Below are 14,408 nucleotides of genomic sequence, written 5' to 3' on the forward strand. Positions count from 1 at the left end.
TCCGCTTTCTTTGGGTTGGCATTCTTAACTCCAGTTGATTTATGAGGCTTATGGTTAACTGCTCCTCAGATCTCTGCAGGCTAAATCCAGACAGCTAGTTAGACTATCTGTAAAATCGGACTTTTCCGTTGCACTACTAAAACAAGTTTTAAACCTATGTTCCACCAAAACAAGTTTCTTCCCGAGGCTATTTAGCAGAGACACCGCCAATGACGATTGTGATCGGTTTAAAGAATTGCCAATAAACCAGAGCTCATTTTTCCCCCATCCCGGAATGCTGTTTGGACTAGCAAGACCTTCCTCCGCAGCGCTATGGAGAGAGGTCTGGCAATGCGAGGCTAACCCCAATTTAACACACTCAAATCTGAAAGTTGGCACTGTAGCCACATAGTCATTATTTCATTTTCTAGCCCAATATGCTGGAATACAGAGCCAAAACTAAAAAAGTCCAAGTACTTGACCACTGCATGACCATTACTGAAAGAAAATTGGCTGTAAGTATACAGAATGTCTCCTAGTTAGGAAAAAGGAACAGGTTTGTAATTTAAAACATCAAACCTTCTTTCTCAAACATTTCTTTCTCCTCAACCTGCTCTTAAGCAAGCCACTAATCCCCTGGTTCCTTCCCGAGACATGGCTCATTGCCAACCAACACATTGTTTGGTGGAGAGCCTTATATTATCAATTTGTAAACCTCACTCCTCTTGCAACTACTCACCCAGACGGTGGCTGCTATCTGTGAGCTCTTTGTCACAGTGCCTGGTTAAATAAGATGGAAGTCCAAAGGAGAAGCCTCTGAGCTGTTTACATTACGTTTAATTAGATTCACAAGGAAACAAAGGAAATGTCACATTTGCAAAGGCTGACAGACATTTTTTGAAACTAGTTGGCAATGGCAAGACTGAAAACAAATACAGTTTTGATGTCAGAGGCAATCAGGAGATTATAATTAAATAATGTCATATCCTAATTAGAGCTCAATTCACTGACAAAGTATAACAATAAAACTTGAACACAAATATCTGAAATATCAGTGTCTTAATATGATAATATATTCATTTTAATATGGTTGCCAAATTATAAATTCAATAAAATCAGCATTAAGCACCAATTCCACCACACATGGTTATTTGTTTAATGAATGTAAACAAATAACCATTGTTTCAGACTGAATGTTAATATTCACCTGACATTAATTGTAATGCAAATGCTTGTATCTCCAGCTTACAAATGTGCAGAAATTAGCCAATTACAGTAACAGCTCTGACATCAGTATCACAAATTTACCACAACAATTCTCATTAAATCTGCAATAAAACGGAATTATGACAGTCACTGGATGTCTTTTTCTATTTTATCACCTCGCTTCTACATTCTGCTGATACATTTTAATATACATTTCTTTTGAACTATTTGGGTTCATCTATAGGTCTCATCCATGATGTGGATTACTTGGAAAACTGTTTCTGTAAATGCGGGTAAAATATTGCCAACAGTATTTTCATTTTGATCTTCTCCCCAGTAGAGGCTTGGAGTAGCTTACATCAGTGAGCACTGCATGCAGACCACAGGCAGATAGCACCATGAATGATAATGAGCCACATGTCTGCCAGATGCCATTAGAATTAAGAGAAGGAATCACAAGGATTCTTGGATTCACAGACTTGCAAAGAAGGGATTTTTTATTATTTTGGAGCAGATTTAGTTTGTCTTTTTTATTCTTTTACTGAATTCACATTTAGAGTGATGGATAAGTCTTAAAACCCACACAAACCAAACTGCTTTAACTCCAGCTATCATAACAAAAAGTAATGCTGCTCCACTTATGTTGTGATTTCTTTTATTCAGGCATTTCTAAATGAACGTCTTATTGCTTTAACTTGACCATGTCAAGTACAATAGTATAATGTGTATGAAGGGAGATGAAGAGTGTAGATCTACCATAAAGCTCAACAAGCCTAACAGATGATGTCAGGTGTGAGAGGCTAGGGATATGTATTATTTTAAGAAGTGGTATGAGGCAGCTCCAAAGTGTCTACACTGGCTTCATGTAGCGTAGCAGCAGCTTCTTTAAGCTCCACACAGTCACTGCTCTGTGTGTGTTGGTATCTGCTAGACATAGAAAGTATCACTTTGTGCTCCGCAGGGCACCTGGTAATACTGAAGGGAGCTACACACATCTCTAGCCTATATGAGCTATTGAAAAAATGAAATTATTAGTTTGTATAGAGAGGTTTATGAAGTGAAATGATCAAGGGAACATATTTGTGCTTTCAATAGGATAATTCCAATGTTGAACAAATTGAATAAGAATAGTGCAATTTTAGAGCACAGCAAGGGTAGAATAATGTAACAGCTGATTGGCACTAACTCTGCTACTATAGAGAGAGAGACAAATATGAGAGAAAGCTATTTGTTGATTATTAGGAAGGCCATTAGCTTTGACGAGCTTGATCTCCTGCAGTCCACAGAAGACATTACAAGACCCTATTTATAGCACCCACACAGTACGCCCACAAACCTCCCAGCACGATAATGACCATCCCATTCTGTTTGTCCTCAGTGATACAATGAAACACACAAATGGACAAAAGAAAACAACTGGCATGAAGCGACATTTAAGTTTACATTTAAGTGACAATGTTACCTTTCTTCTTTGTCATCTTTCACTAAATCAGACTAAGAGTACAGCCATGCTAGCAGCTCTGTAAGGCTGCACGCAGACACAGCAGTGCTTTAAGCTACATGTTAATGTTGGCATGTTAGGCCGGTTGTGTAATGTTTATCACGTTCAACATTTTTGTTTAGTGTGTTTGGCATGCTATCACTTTAATAAATAATATGCACTTAACATAAAGTACTACTGAGAATGATGGTACTGTTATTAGTTTTGTGGGTATTGAATTATGATTTTTTATTTAATCATGGTGCCAGATGAAAGGTCAGGGGATAACCAAAGATATTATAGTTCATCCTTAGGGGAACATGAATGCCTGAACTAAATTCCATGGCAGTTCATTGAGTAGATGTTTGCATATTTTAAAGGAGAATACTTTGACCTGCTGGTGGTGCTACAGAAATAGACCAAATTGTATGGCAACTCTAATCCTTGTCAAAATAGTTAATTAAACCAAAAATTTCAACTTTTTGGTGGTGCTAAAGGTAAAGTCAGGGGATCATTAAAGTCAGTAGGATCTATCTGGGCACCAGTAATGTTTATTTTATAGTATTATTGTTAATCACTGTGGAGTAGATGACATTGTCCAACTTTAACATGCATGGCTAATCAATTATGACAAGGCTCATAGTGAATATTCCGTCGAATATGATGAAAACACACACATCCAAGCACAATTTACAACATGACCAATAACCTGAATACTAATGTACATTACACATTTTAAATGGCACACCGCAATTTACTTTCGCAATGGGAATAAAATACAAAAAGACTGCAAGTTGAGGAGAAAAGGCACAGAGCTGAGAGATTTGTTACAATAATACATGAAGTTTAATCTTAAACAATCACAGAGAGTTGCATATACAACATAAATAGATGTGATCTCTGACAAAAGTAGAGCATCCTAACTGCCATGGATGCAATAATGATACAGTATCATAGATAATAATTTGAATACTTCCTTATCTCTATATATGTAAATGCTCTCAGGGAGCAACAGAAAGACGGTGATGAGGATATATCGCTTAGCTGCTAATCTGCACCATAGGGCTGAGAAATACCTCTTTGGTTTTTAAATTGTTTGCAAATAAATAAGCCCCAGGAGCGTTTTCTCCTGCTGCCTCTTTGGAAAATTAGGTAGAACAAGTCTGATATCTAGGTAATGCCACCCTTCTGCTTGGAACCTGAAGCGAGGAACCTTATTATACAAAGCCTGGCCCAGCACATCAAAACACTTGAAAAGTCTTGTAAGAGACGAAATGCTAAACTGGTTTCTGAGAGACAAGAAACTAAAGCGAAATCAGAGGTCCTCAGGCGGCTTCCTTCCCCAGTCTTTCCTAACTGTCTTGAAAATATCTATGCTCATTTTTAAATTGACACTGTGATCACATATCTCCCCCACTACCACTCACACGCCATAATGCAGGTGTTGTTGCTTGGGGCATGAATATAGAAAATCTCTGCAAACTGTCAAGACAACATGCCTATTTTTGACAATTTAGTGCTGCTGTGCATGGATTAGATGTTCTTTTTAGACCTAGAAGTAGTTTACAGTATTAGAAGGCAGTTGAAGCTTCCCAGACTCTATGTTTGTCCCTGATATATTTAGTGTGGTGTTGGGTCACTGGCTGCTGTGTGGTTTCCAACATGATGACTGAATCACTGAATACGAACACACACACAATTTAATTGATCACACAAACAGTATTTTAAACAAGTCATGTCAACCAAATCCCAAGCAGAATAGTTATATCAGTAAAATGTTGCAGTGACGGTACGCCTTTGCTTAATGCTTCTGGAAATAAAGGAGGCCATAAGGGTTAAAGCCATTTTTCATATTTCAGAAGAAAAAAAAACAGACAAGATAATTTGTATGAAAGATACATTTTTCTTCTTCTAATTTGACAAAGCGTTTCGCGATCCCTTCAGAGTGACCTCACAGCCCAAGGATGAGAATAAATAATGTAGGCTATTGAATAAATAATTCAACATTATGGTAAAAATGCTTATTCGCTTTATCTCTGAGTGTTAGATGAGATTATTGATGCACTCTCACTGTTGTGTGGTAAGTATGGAGTTCCATCAAGGGGGGCAATTAGCTTAGCTTAGCATAAAGACTGAAAGTTGGGGGAAAACAACTTGTGTGGCTCTGTCTAAAGATAGAAAAAGTAGCTACCAGCACCTCTAAAGCTCACTAATTAACACATACCTGTAACAGTAATGTAAAAACAACAATTTGTAGTTTTAGAGGGAGTCTTAGATAGTTATTGCTGTTAATAATTGCATTATTAAGCAGTTTATACATCCTGTTTTTAACTAACTGTCCAAACTAGAAGGGCACTCCACCAAGGCATACCCTATCTAGTGTGAATTTTTCCAGTCGGGAGCTTACATTTCGGACTATTCCAACACCACAAGAATGCAGCACAAACGCCTCTCGCAATGTCCATAGAAATAAAAAATGTGTTTTTCCACTCCCTGATTCAGATCCACTCCAAATTAAGTTAACTAGAGCATTTATGTTTGTGTACACATTTTTCGAAAAGGTACAAATGCTGGTAAGTCTAATTTTGAACATGGGAGTGGGTAGCTGATTCATGTCATTATGCTAACTTGAGCTAATCACCTTGGTTCCAGCTCTATGCAGCACTTAACGTACAGACATGAGAGTATTTTTTCTCATCCAACTCTTGGAAATGTCAAACTATACCCTTAAACTTTTCAATTGCTGTCTAGCTATCAAGCAAAACAATAGCTTTAATCACACTGCATACTTGCACCCACAAAGCACAATGTTCAACAGTTTACAGATTTGTCCCTACAGACATGCAATTTTCATGTTTAATGTATGCACTGTACATTACAGAGTCAAACTAAGCTGTGAGTGTTTTAGCCTCAGAAGAGTCTGGTGAAAGAGAGATTTCTGTGAAAGCTCCAATCTCTCACTCCCAGCTGTCCAAAGCTGGCCTTTAGGAAAAGTCTCATTGGAGAACACTGATAGACAGAATGGAAGCAGCTCAAATGTGTGAATCTCTTGAAAATGAGTGTCTGATTTGTATTGCAGTTCATCATTTTGTAAGTGGCTCTTTGTGTGTTCTTTTTTTAGTGTCTATCTCACTGACAAAATATATGAAATGTTTTAAAAAAACAAACATATAATATTACTCTGGCTTATAATTATTTTCAAAATCAATTAAAATATTTATGCACAATCAAATACCTGATTGTACTTAGGTAACTCGTGATTAGCCAGCAAGTGGTATTTAAGATTGGACGCACTCCGGTGGTAACTCAATTCACATCAATAGTAGGCTATATACAAATAATTTTAGTCTTGTCGAGAGAACTGGAAGGGCTTTGAAACTGAATTTGCTATTCAAAAGACCCTTTTCTTCATCCATTTCTGCTCAAGGAGGTTTACTTCTGTAATTCTGCTAGCCATCCACAACGTTACTGTTGCATTGCTTTCTGATTTCCTAAACTATGGAGCAGCCCAAGGTTCAAATCACACAGGACGCACGAGCATTAATCGCACGAGAAAAAAATCTGTGCTGTTAAAAGGAATTTGCGTTAATTCGTTAGTATGGCTTTAAAATTAGCAGCCCTAGTACAAACACATCCAATACGTTACTGTCAGGTTACTGAAGAAAAAAATATATGTTATGGCCGGTTGGTAGGTAGGATGGAATTTATAGCCTACAACTCAACACAGACTCTATTTACGACCAATCTGAAAATTGCTTATTACGGAGGAATGTAAATGCATTGCTGTACTGTAACTTAAGTGGCTGCTGAGAAAAATTACACATTCAATTACATTAGGCAGATTTCAAACACTCCAAATGTGTCTGTTTCCCACATGACACCAGAGACATTTTTTAAAACACTGTGAAAACAATGCAATGTCTGTTAAATAGACAGACACTTTATATTAGACTGAGGTATTTGATGTACAGGAGCAAGTGTCCTCTGAACAAATAATCAGTTCTTTCTGGCACTGATTCATACACACAAACAAGGTGCTGTGTGCTTTTAAGCTACAAGTCAGCTTTCAGAACTCCCACCACTGAGAACACCACTGTGTGTGTGTGTGTGTGTGTGTGTGTTTCTGCATCCATACTGTAGGTGTTTGTGTGTGATGGTATATGGATGGATTATGTAGCTCAGCGTACATTCTTTCAGGAAGACCTAATTTAATAAATGCTCTCTTCCTAAATGGAATCAGCTGGTGGAGGTGTTCACCTTCCTGCTTAACCAATCAGAATCGTACACAAATTGCAAGGGCCAATCACAGAGTCACAACCCTGCTTTAAAAAATCTGTTTCTCCCTGTGCTATTCAGCTGTTGTTGCAGACGAAAAGTGCAAACCTCCCCCTCCAGTCATCGACTCCAGCTGACAGGTCCGGAGCCTCCTTCGGTCTGGACTTTGGGCTCTTTTGTCGCCACCACCAGTGTCTAGATTCCATCGGGGGGTCTGATGGTTCTCTAGCCCTATATGTATATGCGAAATATTGGTGTCTAATCACTAAAGACTTTGTACATTTTATTGAGCTGTAAAATAAACCTAATTTGCATATCTGCAAACATGTCTCTTTTGATTAAAATAAAGCTGTGTGGTTGTACTTTCCTCATGACTAGAGTGAAATAATATCTTGGAAATCCAGAGTTCTCGCGAGAGCACAATTTGAATTTGCTCAGCGGGTTACTCTGGCTGTCAGATGTGAGTCGGGTGCAGATGTGATAAGTGCATACTCAGATTTAAATGGTTTATGGCATAACGTGTCATACTGAAATTTGTGAAATCCATAAAATAATAAACTTTTCTCATTACAAAACAATAACAGAAGACGGAAATCATTACAAAAACGTTTTTAGCTGTCTATGATTGTTTGATTGCTAACTTTAGCTCAAAACGCCATGCAAGTGACAGCCTTTGTTGTGTTTAATTGGTAATTAAATAATTACAATTAATAATTGCTAACTTGTAACCAGCAAGTGAGCTGTGAGCCAAGCTGCACAAATCACATCGGTGTACCTCATATAGGTGGGCCAGAGGCAAGGTAAACAGATGACGACAGTTTAATCTACCAGTTGTGTTGTGTTGTTGTTGTTGTTGTGATTATTCGTAGTGTTATCCAAATACGTGCAGTGAGATTTTCAAATGCACGGTTGTTTCCTCCCCTCGAGATGGGCAACTTTCTTTACTCAATGCCAGACCCTTAATCTTTCAGATTTGGGATCTGGATTTCCAGGCTAGCAAGGAACAGGCAGCTCAGGGAAAGCTTTGAGTTGGTTGACTACACTGCAGCAGCACACACACACACACACACACACACACACACACACACACACACACACACACACACACACACACACACACACACACACACCACCACTGTGGTTTTGCAAGTGCTCAAGATTTACTATGGGGACTTCCAGACTGGCACAGCAGGTTCAGTACTGGGCCTTGTGGGTGACTGCCAATCAACATGACACTAACTTTGGAGAATAAAATTTCCATTAACTGAGAAGCAAACCACTGAATGCAGTCAGAAATAATCTCTCAGTGGATTGAGCAGCAAATTTTTTCATGTCTAAAATTAAAAGGCCTTTTCCCCCCCATGAGCAGTCAACATAATTGACTGCAAATGATGGCCTACATGTATGTTCTGCCCTCACATTTTATCATAGACTGTATGAAATATTTCACAAATGTCTTACCTTTTTATTGTCAGAACTATTGTGATTATTTCATATCCATGTTGCGCTTGAGAACATGGGTTAAATTCACAGTTTAACAATTCAACTTAAGTAGACATTCAATAAACTGACAATAAAATTAATAATGAATGGGTATAATGGACTTTATGCATTCAGTCATGATGTTTTACTTTGTTAAAGACTTGCTTTGTTGTCAAGTACCTTCACATTGATTTATTTCATACTGATCAGCTTTTTATACCAGTGCAACCAAATATTACAGAAGAGGACGCATTTTTAATTATTGATCATTTAACATATAAGATAAAAAACAGAAAGAAAACACTGAGAGATTTATTTGAAGGATTACTCTTTGAAATGATTTAAATGACACAATATAACAGTGCTTTTAAAGAGGGCTTTTCTGTCCACACATCCCACCACAATTTGATCAACCTAACGTCTATGAAGAAGAAGATCATAAACTTTAAAACTTCTGGGTCATTCTTGCAGAGGATGAGCGTAATGGAATGACGGATTGTGATTCTTATGATCATCATGTAGGACTGTGGCAGATACTGTACATGGCTCCTAACTGCCTCCCCTCACCACTTTCTGTCAATTAGGGGTGTCAGGTTTTTGTCAAATAATCACCCAACACTTTTACCTTGTTCTCTACAAGACTTTGTTTCTCAACCTGGAAGGCGCTGTATAACCAACAAGCTGAAGAAAAGAAGGGAAAAAACAGCACCACAAAGATCCTGCCTGAGGAAAACAACAATCAAGGCGCATACATGTTGATAACGAGCAGTAACTAATGTCCCGATTCACCTGTACATTTTCAGATGCCTTTCACGATTGGTGTGTGAAATAAGCAGCTGAGACAATGACACAATCAATTTGCAAAAACCAGCAACATCAGCAACATTCATAGCAACAGGGCATATATTTAGCCACTGCTTGTCCTGTGACGTAGTCATGCATGCCTGACACCCAATCTCGGCACCAAAAGCCACGACGGAAACTCAAAAAGAGCCTAAAAATAACTGTCTCAAGTGACACAAAACCAAGCGCCATGACTCAATAAAGGAGAGCCTACTTTACTGTTAATAACATCTTCAGTATCACTAAATGCCTTCTAATGACAAATTTGACCATATCTCTATGAGTCTAAATAAGAATGCAGTACATCTATTGGTAAGTAATGTAAATGGCATTGGAAATTGGGAGACTTTCACTTTTTACTTTCAAATCAAAGCCATGTTTTTTTTTTTTTATTAATTACCACATGACATAAACACTTATCATTAAATCTAAAACATTTAATTTTTTTTTAATTCGTTGTCTCCTCACATTATCAAGGTTAGAGATGACAAATTAGACTTTGTCAGATTAGAGTTTCATTTGTCTTCCCTTTCGCTATCTAAAAATGTATTTTCACACCCTAGTTCCATTTCATTCTGGTCATATCTTTGCTACATGCTGCTGCAAAGCCAAGCAGCTCGACCCCTTGTTTACTTATATATTCAGCTTCACTTCAGCCTACTTTGTTAGTCATGCTTTGACTTAGTATGCTGACCCATACGCACAGTAAATTGAAGAAGCAACAGCCTTGGACACAGTATGTCTCCAGAAGTTGTTGGCCAAAGCAAAGAGTAGCTTAATGTTTGGCCGTAAAATGGCTACAGAGGGCTGTGATGCTGTTATCTGGACATGATTCTTTGTGATGACATTTCCACAAGGCCTCCTGAAGGCTTTCCTCTGCCTCCTTAACAGTAGTTGTGTGCTTTCTGACTTTAAATTAATAATGTATTACACAAAGAGACATAAAGAGGAGTGTTTCTTTTTCTCTTCCATTTAATGTTTCCCAGTCTAGCTACAGCCTAATTACCCATTATATGTATGGAATGTTGTGGGTATAGACCATTCAACTCTTAACTGTACGTAGCAAATATTGACTGGTTGGAACAGGTATATAAACAGAAATATATAAAGGGATTTTTCATCCAGGAAATTATTTTTAAAAAGCAAACGGTGAAAAATGTTGTACTAGGGCTGTAATGATTCACAAAATTAATACTTTCCTGTTACAATTTAATAGACTTCAATTAGGGAAAACATTAACAGTTATAAAATAATATTATCTAATGGCACTTTCTCTGAATCAGCAAAAGTTAATAAGGGAATATACCTGCAATTCCTATTCGACAGGGACATTCCTGATTGGGCGTTAAGAATTGGGAATGAAACAATCAGATCGCTGTTCTGTTAATGCTTGCTGAAAATATGTGGGGAATTGTTTGAGATAGTACACAAAATATTGAGTAAAGTGCCTCGTACTGAACAACATGATACGATATGAGGCATTATGATTGGAGGCAGTGTATTTGTCAACCATGCTGTTTGCTATAGTGGCCATTTCTTTTGAGGTATACATTGTCATGTAGTCATTTAGTTAGAAAAAGCAGATCACGTGGCCGGGTTAGCTCAGCTGGTTGAGGGGGCACACATGTGTAGAGGTTTACTCCTTGACGTAGCCGTCGAGGTCAACTCCAACCTGCGGCCCTTTGCTGCATGTCATTCCTCCTCTCTCTACCCTTTCATGTCTTCATCTTTGCCGTGAAAATAAAGGCCTAAAAATGTCCCAAAAATGTCTTTAAAAAATAAATAGAAAGGCACATGCGAAACTCATACATTTCCAGAATAACCAAACTACAACCAGTTCCATGAACTTAATTAAGCACATTATTTTTTTAAAGATTATTTTTGGGCATTTTAGGCCTTTAGTTGACAGGACAAATGAAGAAATGAAAGGCGAGAGAGGGGAAAAGACATTCAGCAAAGTGGCGCAGGTCAGAGTCTAATCCAGGCCCGCTGCTTTGAGGAGTAACCCTCTATAGATGGGCACCTAATTAAGCACATTATTAAATGAAATAGGGCCATCATGTGGGACTATTCATACTTCACCAAACTGGTAAACGGGAGGTCCATATAAGGTTGAATTTTATAAAGGCATTAAAACTGATATACGAGACTTGAACTTGCATTAATTATTAGGGTAGTCATGATACACTGTAATTTAATGTAGCATTTAACTGTATTATACAAGTGAGCAATAGATACGTAATGACAGATTAAAGAAGCAAGCTGTGACCGGGAGGTTGCCGGTTCAATCCCCAGACCAACAGGATAAAATCTGGGTAGGGAAAGTATGAGAGCAGCTCTTGTCCTTGCCTTGTTACCACTGAGGTGCCCTTGAGCAAGGCCCTTAACCCCAACCACTCCAGTGGAGCTGCTCAGTGGCCAGCAGATCAGACTGTGGTTGGACTGGGGAGCTTCCATGTATGAATGTTTAACTGTGTGAATGGTAGTCATTGCAAATGAGAATCGACTCAAAAAACAACAACAATGGCGTAAACTTAGAGTTGTTGTACCCAATAGACTGTATAGGAGCTTTGGTTCTGCTCTGCAGTGGTTAAGGCTAACCAGAATACCTATAGTGATTAATGTTAGCAGAAATTGTTACATTTAGTCTATTATGCAAAATGCTCAATTAATCTTAGCTGTAGTCATAGGTCACATGAGCTTGAACAAAGGTAGAAACACATCACAATGGTTTTGACTTATGATAGATTAATAATAAAGAGGAAGATTTGCAATCGAGACATAATGAATGTTTTACTAAAGTTGTTTTTGAAGTGCAACATGTTTATTGGATTTGATACATTTCAGTCATTCATTTCATTCATTCATCTAGTTGTGGTATACTGTACGGCTAAGCAGCGTAAGCAGAGCCCCCGCAACAGGTATCTAATCACTAAAATATACTTCCAAAGTGATTTTCCCATTGCCATCCAGTCTAGGGACCAAAAATATCTCCATAGCATAAGACATTCACTACAGTAATTATACAAGTAGAATTTCAAGTAGTAGTAGCAGTAGTAGCAGTAGTAGTATACATTCTGATCCACAATCCACCCTTGACGGAGGAACTTCAGAAAGACAGTCAACAAAATATCCTTGCTATCTTTGTCTCTTTATTATTTCTGTGTGTGCCATCTTGTGGTAAAATAGAGTTACAACAACATAGGTTTGGTCTCCATGATGGTAGGCACTAGGCAATGCAAAACAAAGGATTCATTCATTTCGTCTGGAAGCTTAGCTCTTTCAATGTGATGGAGAGTTGAATTGAATTCAAGGAAGAGAGAAGAGACAACGTCTTTAAGTATACAACAGAGAGACAGGAAGTCTCTTTGTTCTTGCTGTGAAGTTATAATCATCACTGATAATGATCACTTATTTTATTCCTGAACATCCTTTGGTTAATGTTGATCACACAATATGACATGGACCACATATTAAGTTAAAGGTTTAAGTCAAACAGGAAAAATGTTTTATATTGCATGTGGGAATGGCTGCACATATATCAATTTAACATACAGTATACAGTATCTCATGTCTGTTGCACGGCGCCTACAATAGAATGCAAATGAGCCACATGCATAAGGCCAGCCGGCCTGCTGAAACAGTAATTCATTGATCCTATAAGCCCCACATAGTGTAATATTCAGCCAATACATGTTTCATTATTTATGTAAAGGAAATACTGGCAACGTACTCTGAAACTGCCTGAGAGATCTGAAAAATGTCAATACAGGAAGCTAATATGCTACATGGCCATTTGACATATGTCTTTCAAACTAAATGAGGATTTACTATCGTACACACGCCCGTTTGTTACAGTTGCCATGGATACCCTGTCCTTCAAATTCACCAGCATGCAGTTTACAGTGCTGGAATATGACATGATTGCCTCACACACACTGCTAATCATGCTTTCTGTCAGATTGTCTTACTCTATTAAAATAATTTATGTTGGAATGATTATACTCATCGTTCTCCTCATAGTGTAACATTACTGTGAACAATAGCAACCAATAAGTTAAAAATTCTCTTACTTTACAAAATCATCACTAGCAGTAGCACACTTATCAAAGTTATGCTTTGGTAGGAAGTGGATTATACTTAATGTATATTTTTGGCTTATGTCTACTTAACATGTATATGTGTTATTCTGATGTGTGTACATTTTTTCTTTTGAGCTGCTGTAGCACAGGTCATTCAATTCAATTTTTATCTACTAATCACATCTACTAAGCACTAATCATCAAATGCTGGCAAATAAAGATGCATTTGAAAAAAGTTTCAACCGGCTTCTTTGCCAAATACAATTTTGGTTACGCACTGTTTGCAACATTTTTTTTCATGGTGGATTTAGACAAAGTTAGAATAGTAGCAGTCAAAACAGCATTAAATAAAAATTGTATAAATGCAACACTGCGTTGGTATGGCGAGCATGTTAGCAAACTATTGCCTTGTATTTACACATCCAGCCAACATGAAAGAAATATCAGCCTTCATTTGAAGTCTTTTTCCAGGCCACCTGATGAGTGGTGTCCAATATTCACTCTCCTTTTAGCTCTATTCTAGTTTTCACCAACACCTGAAAACAACATTTGGCTCATAAGCTGCTTAATGCTGCACTATGTTCACCAGCTGGACCCTAACCCTTTGACGCTTGGCAGGTAATGTCCAGACGGTTTACCAAAACTGCAGCTGGAAACATGCTTCATGAAAGTGGTAAGATTGAAGTAAAAGAGTAAAACTGTGAGCCTTAAAATCAAACGCTGAAAAATGCTAAGCCATTCTGCAGAGCTTAGGGGGGCTGTCAAGTTGGGTGAAACGTATCTGTGGGTTCATCACTATGGGGAACCCCTTTCACACTACACATTTGAACAATTGTTAAGATAACAATATTGATTAGTGCAGCTTTTTAAGGTGAACACAACATTTATTTTTTAGCATGTGCTGTACATGCTTTTGCATGATGGTTTGGAGGAATCAAGAGATGATTGTGCAAGCCATCTATCAGTATCCATGGTGATGGATGATTCCTCAGAGAGTGGCGAGTGAGTTTACTTTTAATTATACTCTGCCATTACTGTGGAGTGGCCTCCACAGCTATGAC

The sequence above is a fragment of the Etheostoma spectabile genome, chromosome 11, assembly GCF_008692095.1.
Source record: "Etheostoma spectabile isolate EspeVRDwgs_2016 chromosome 11, UIUC_Espe_1.0, whole genome shotgun sequence".
Classification (NCBI taxonomy): Eukaryota; Metazoa; Chordata; class Actinopteri; order Perciformes; family Percidae; genus Etheostoma; species Etheostoma spectabile.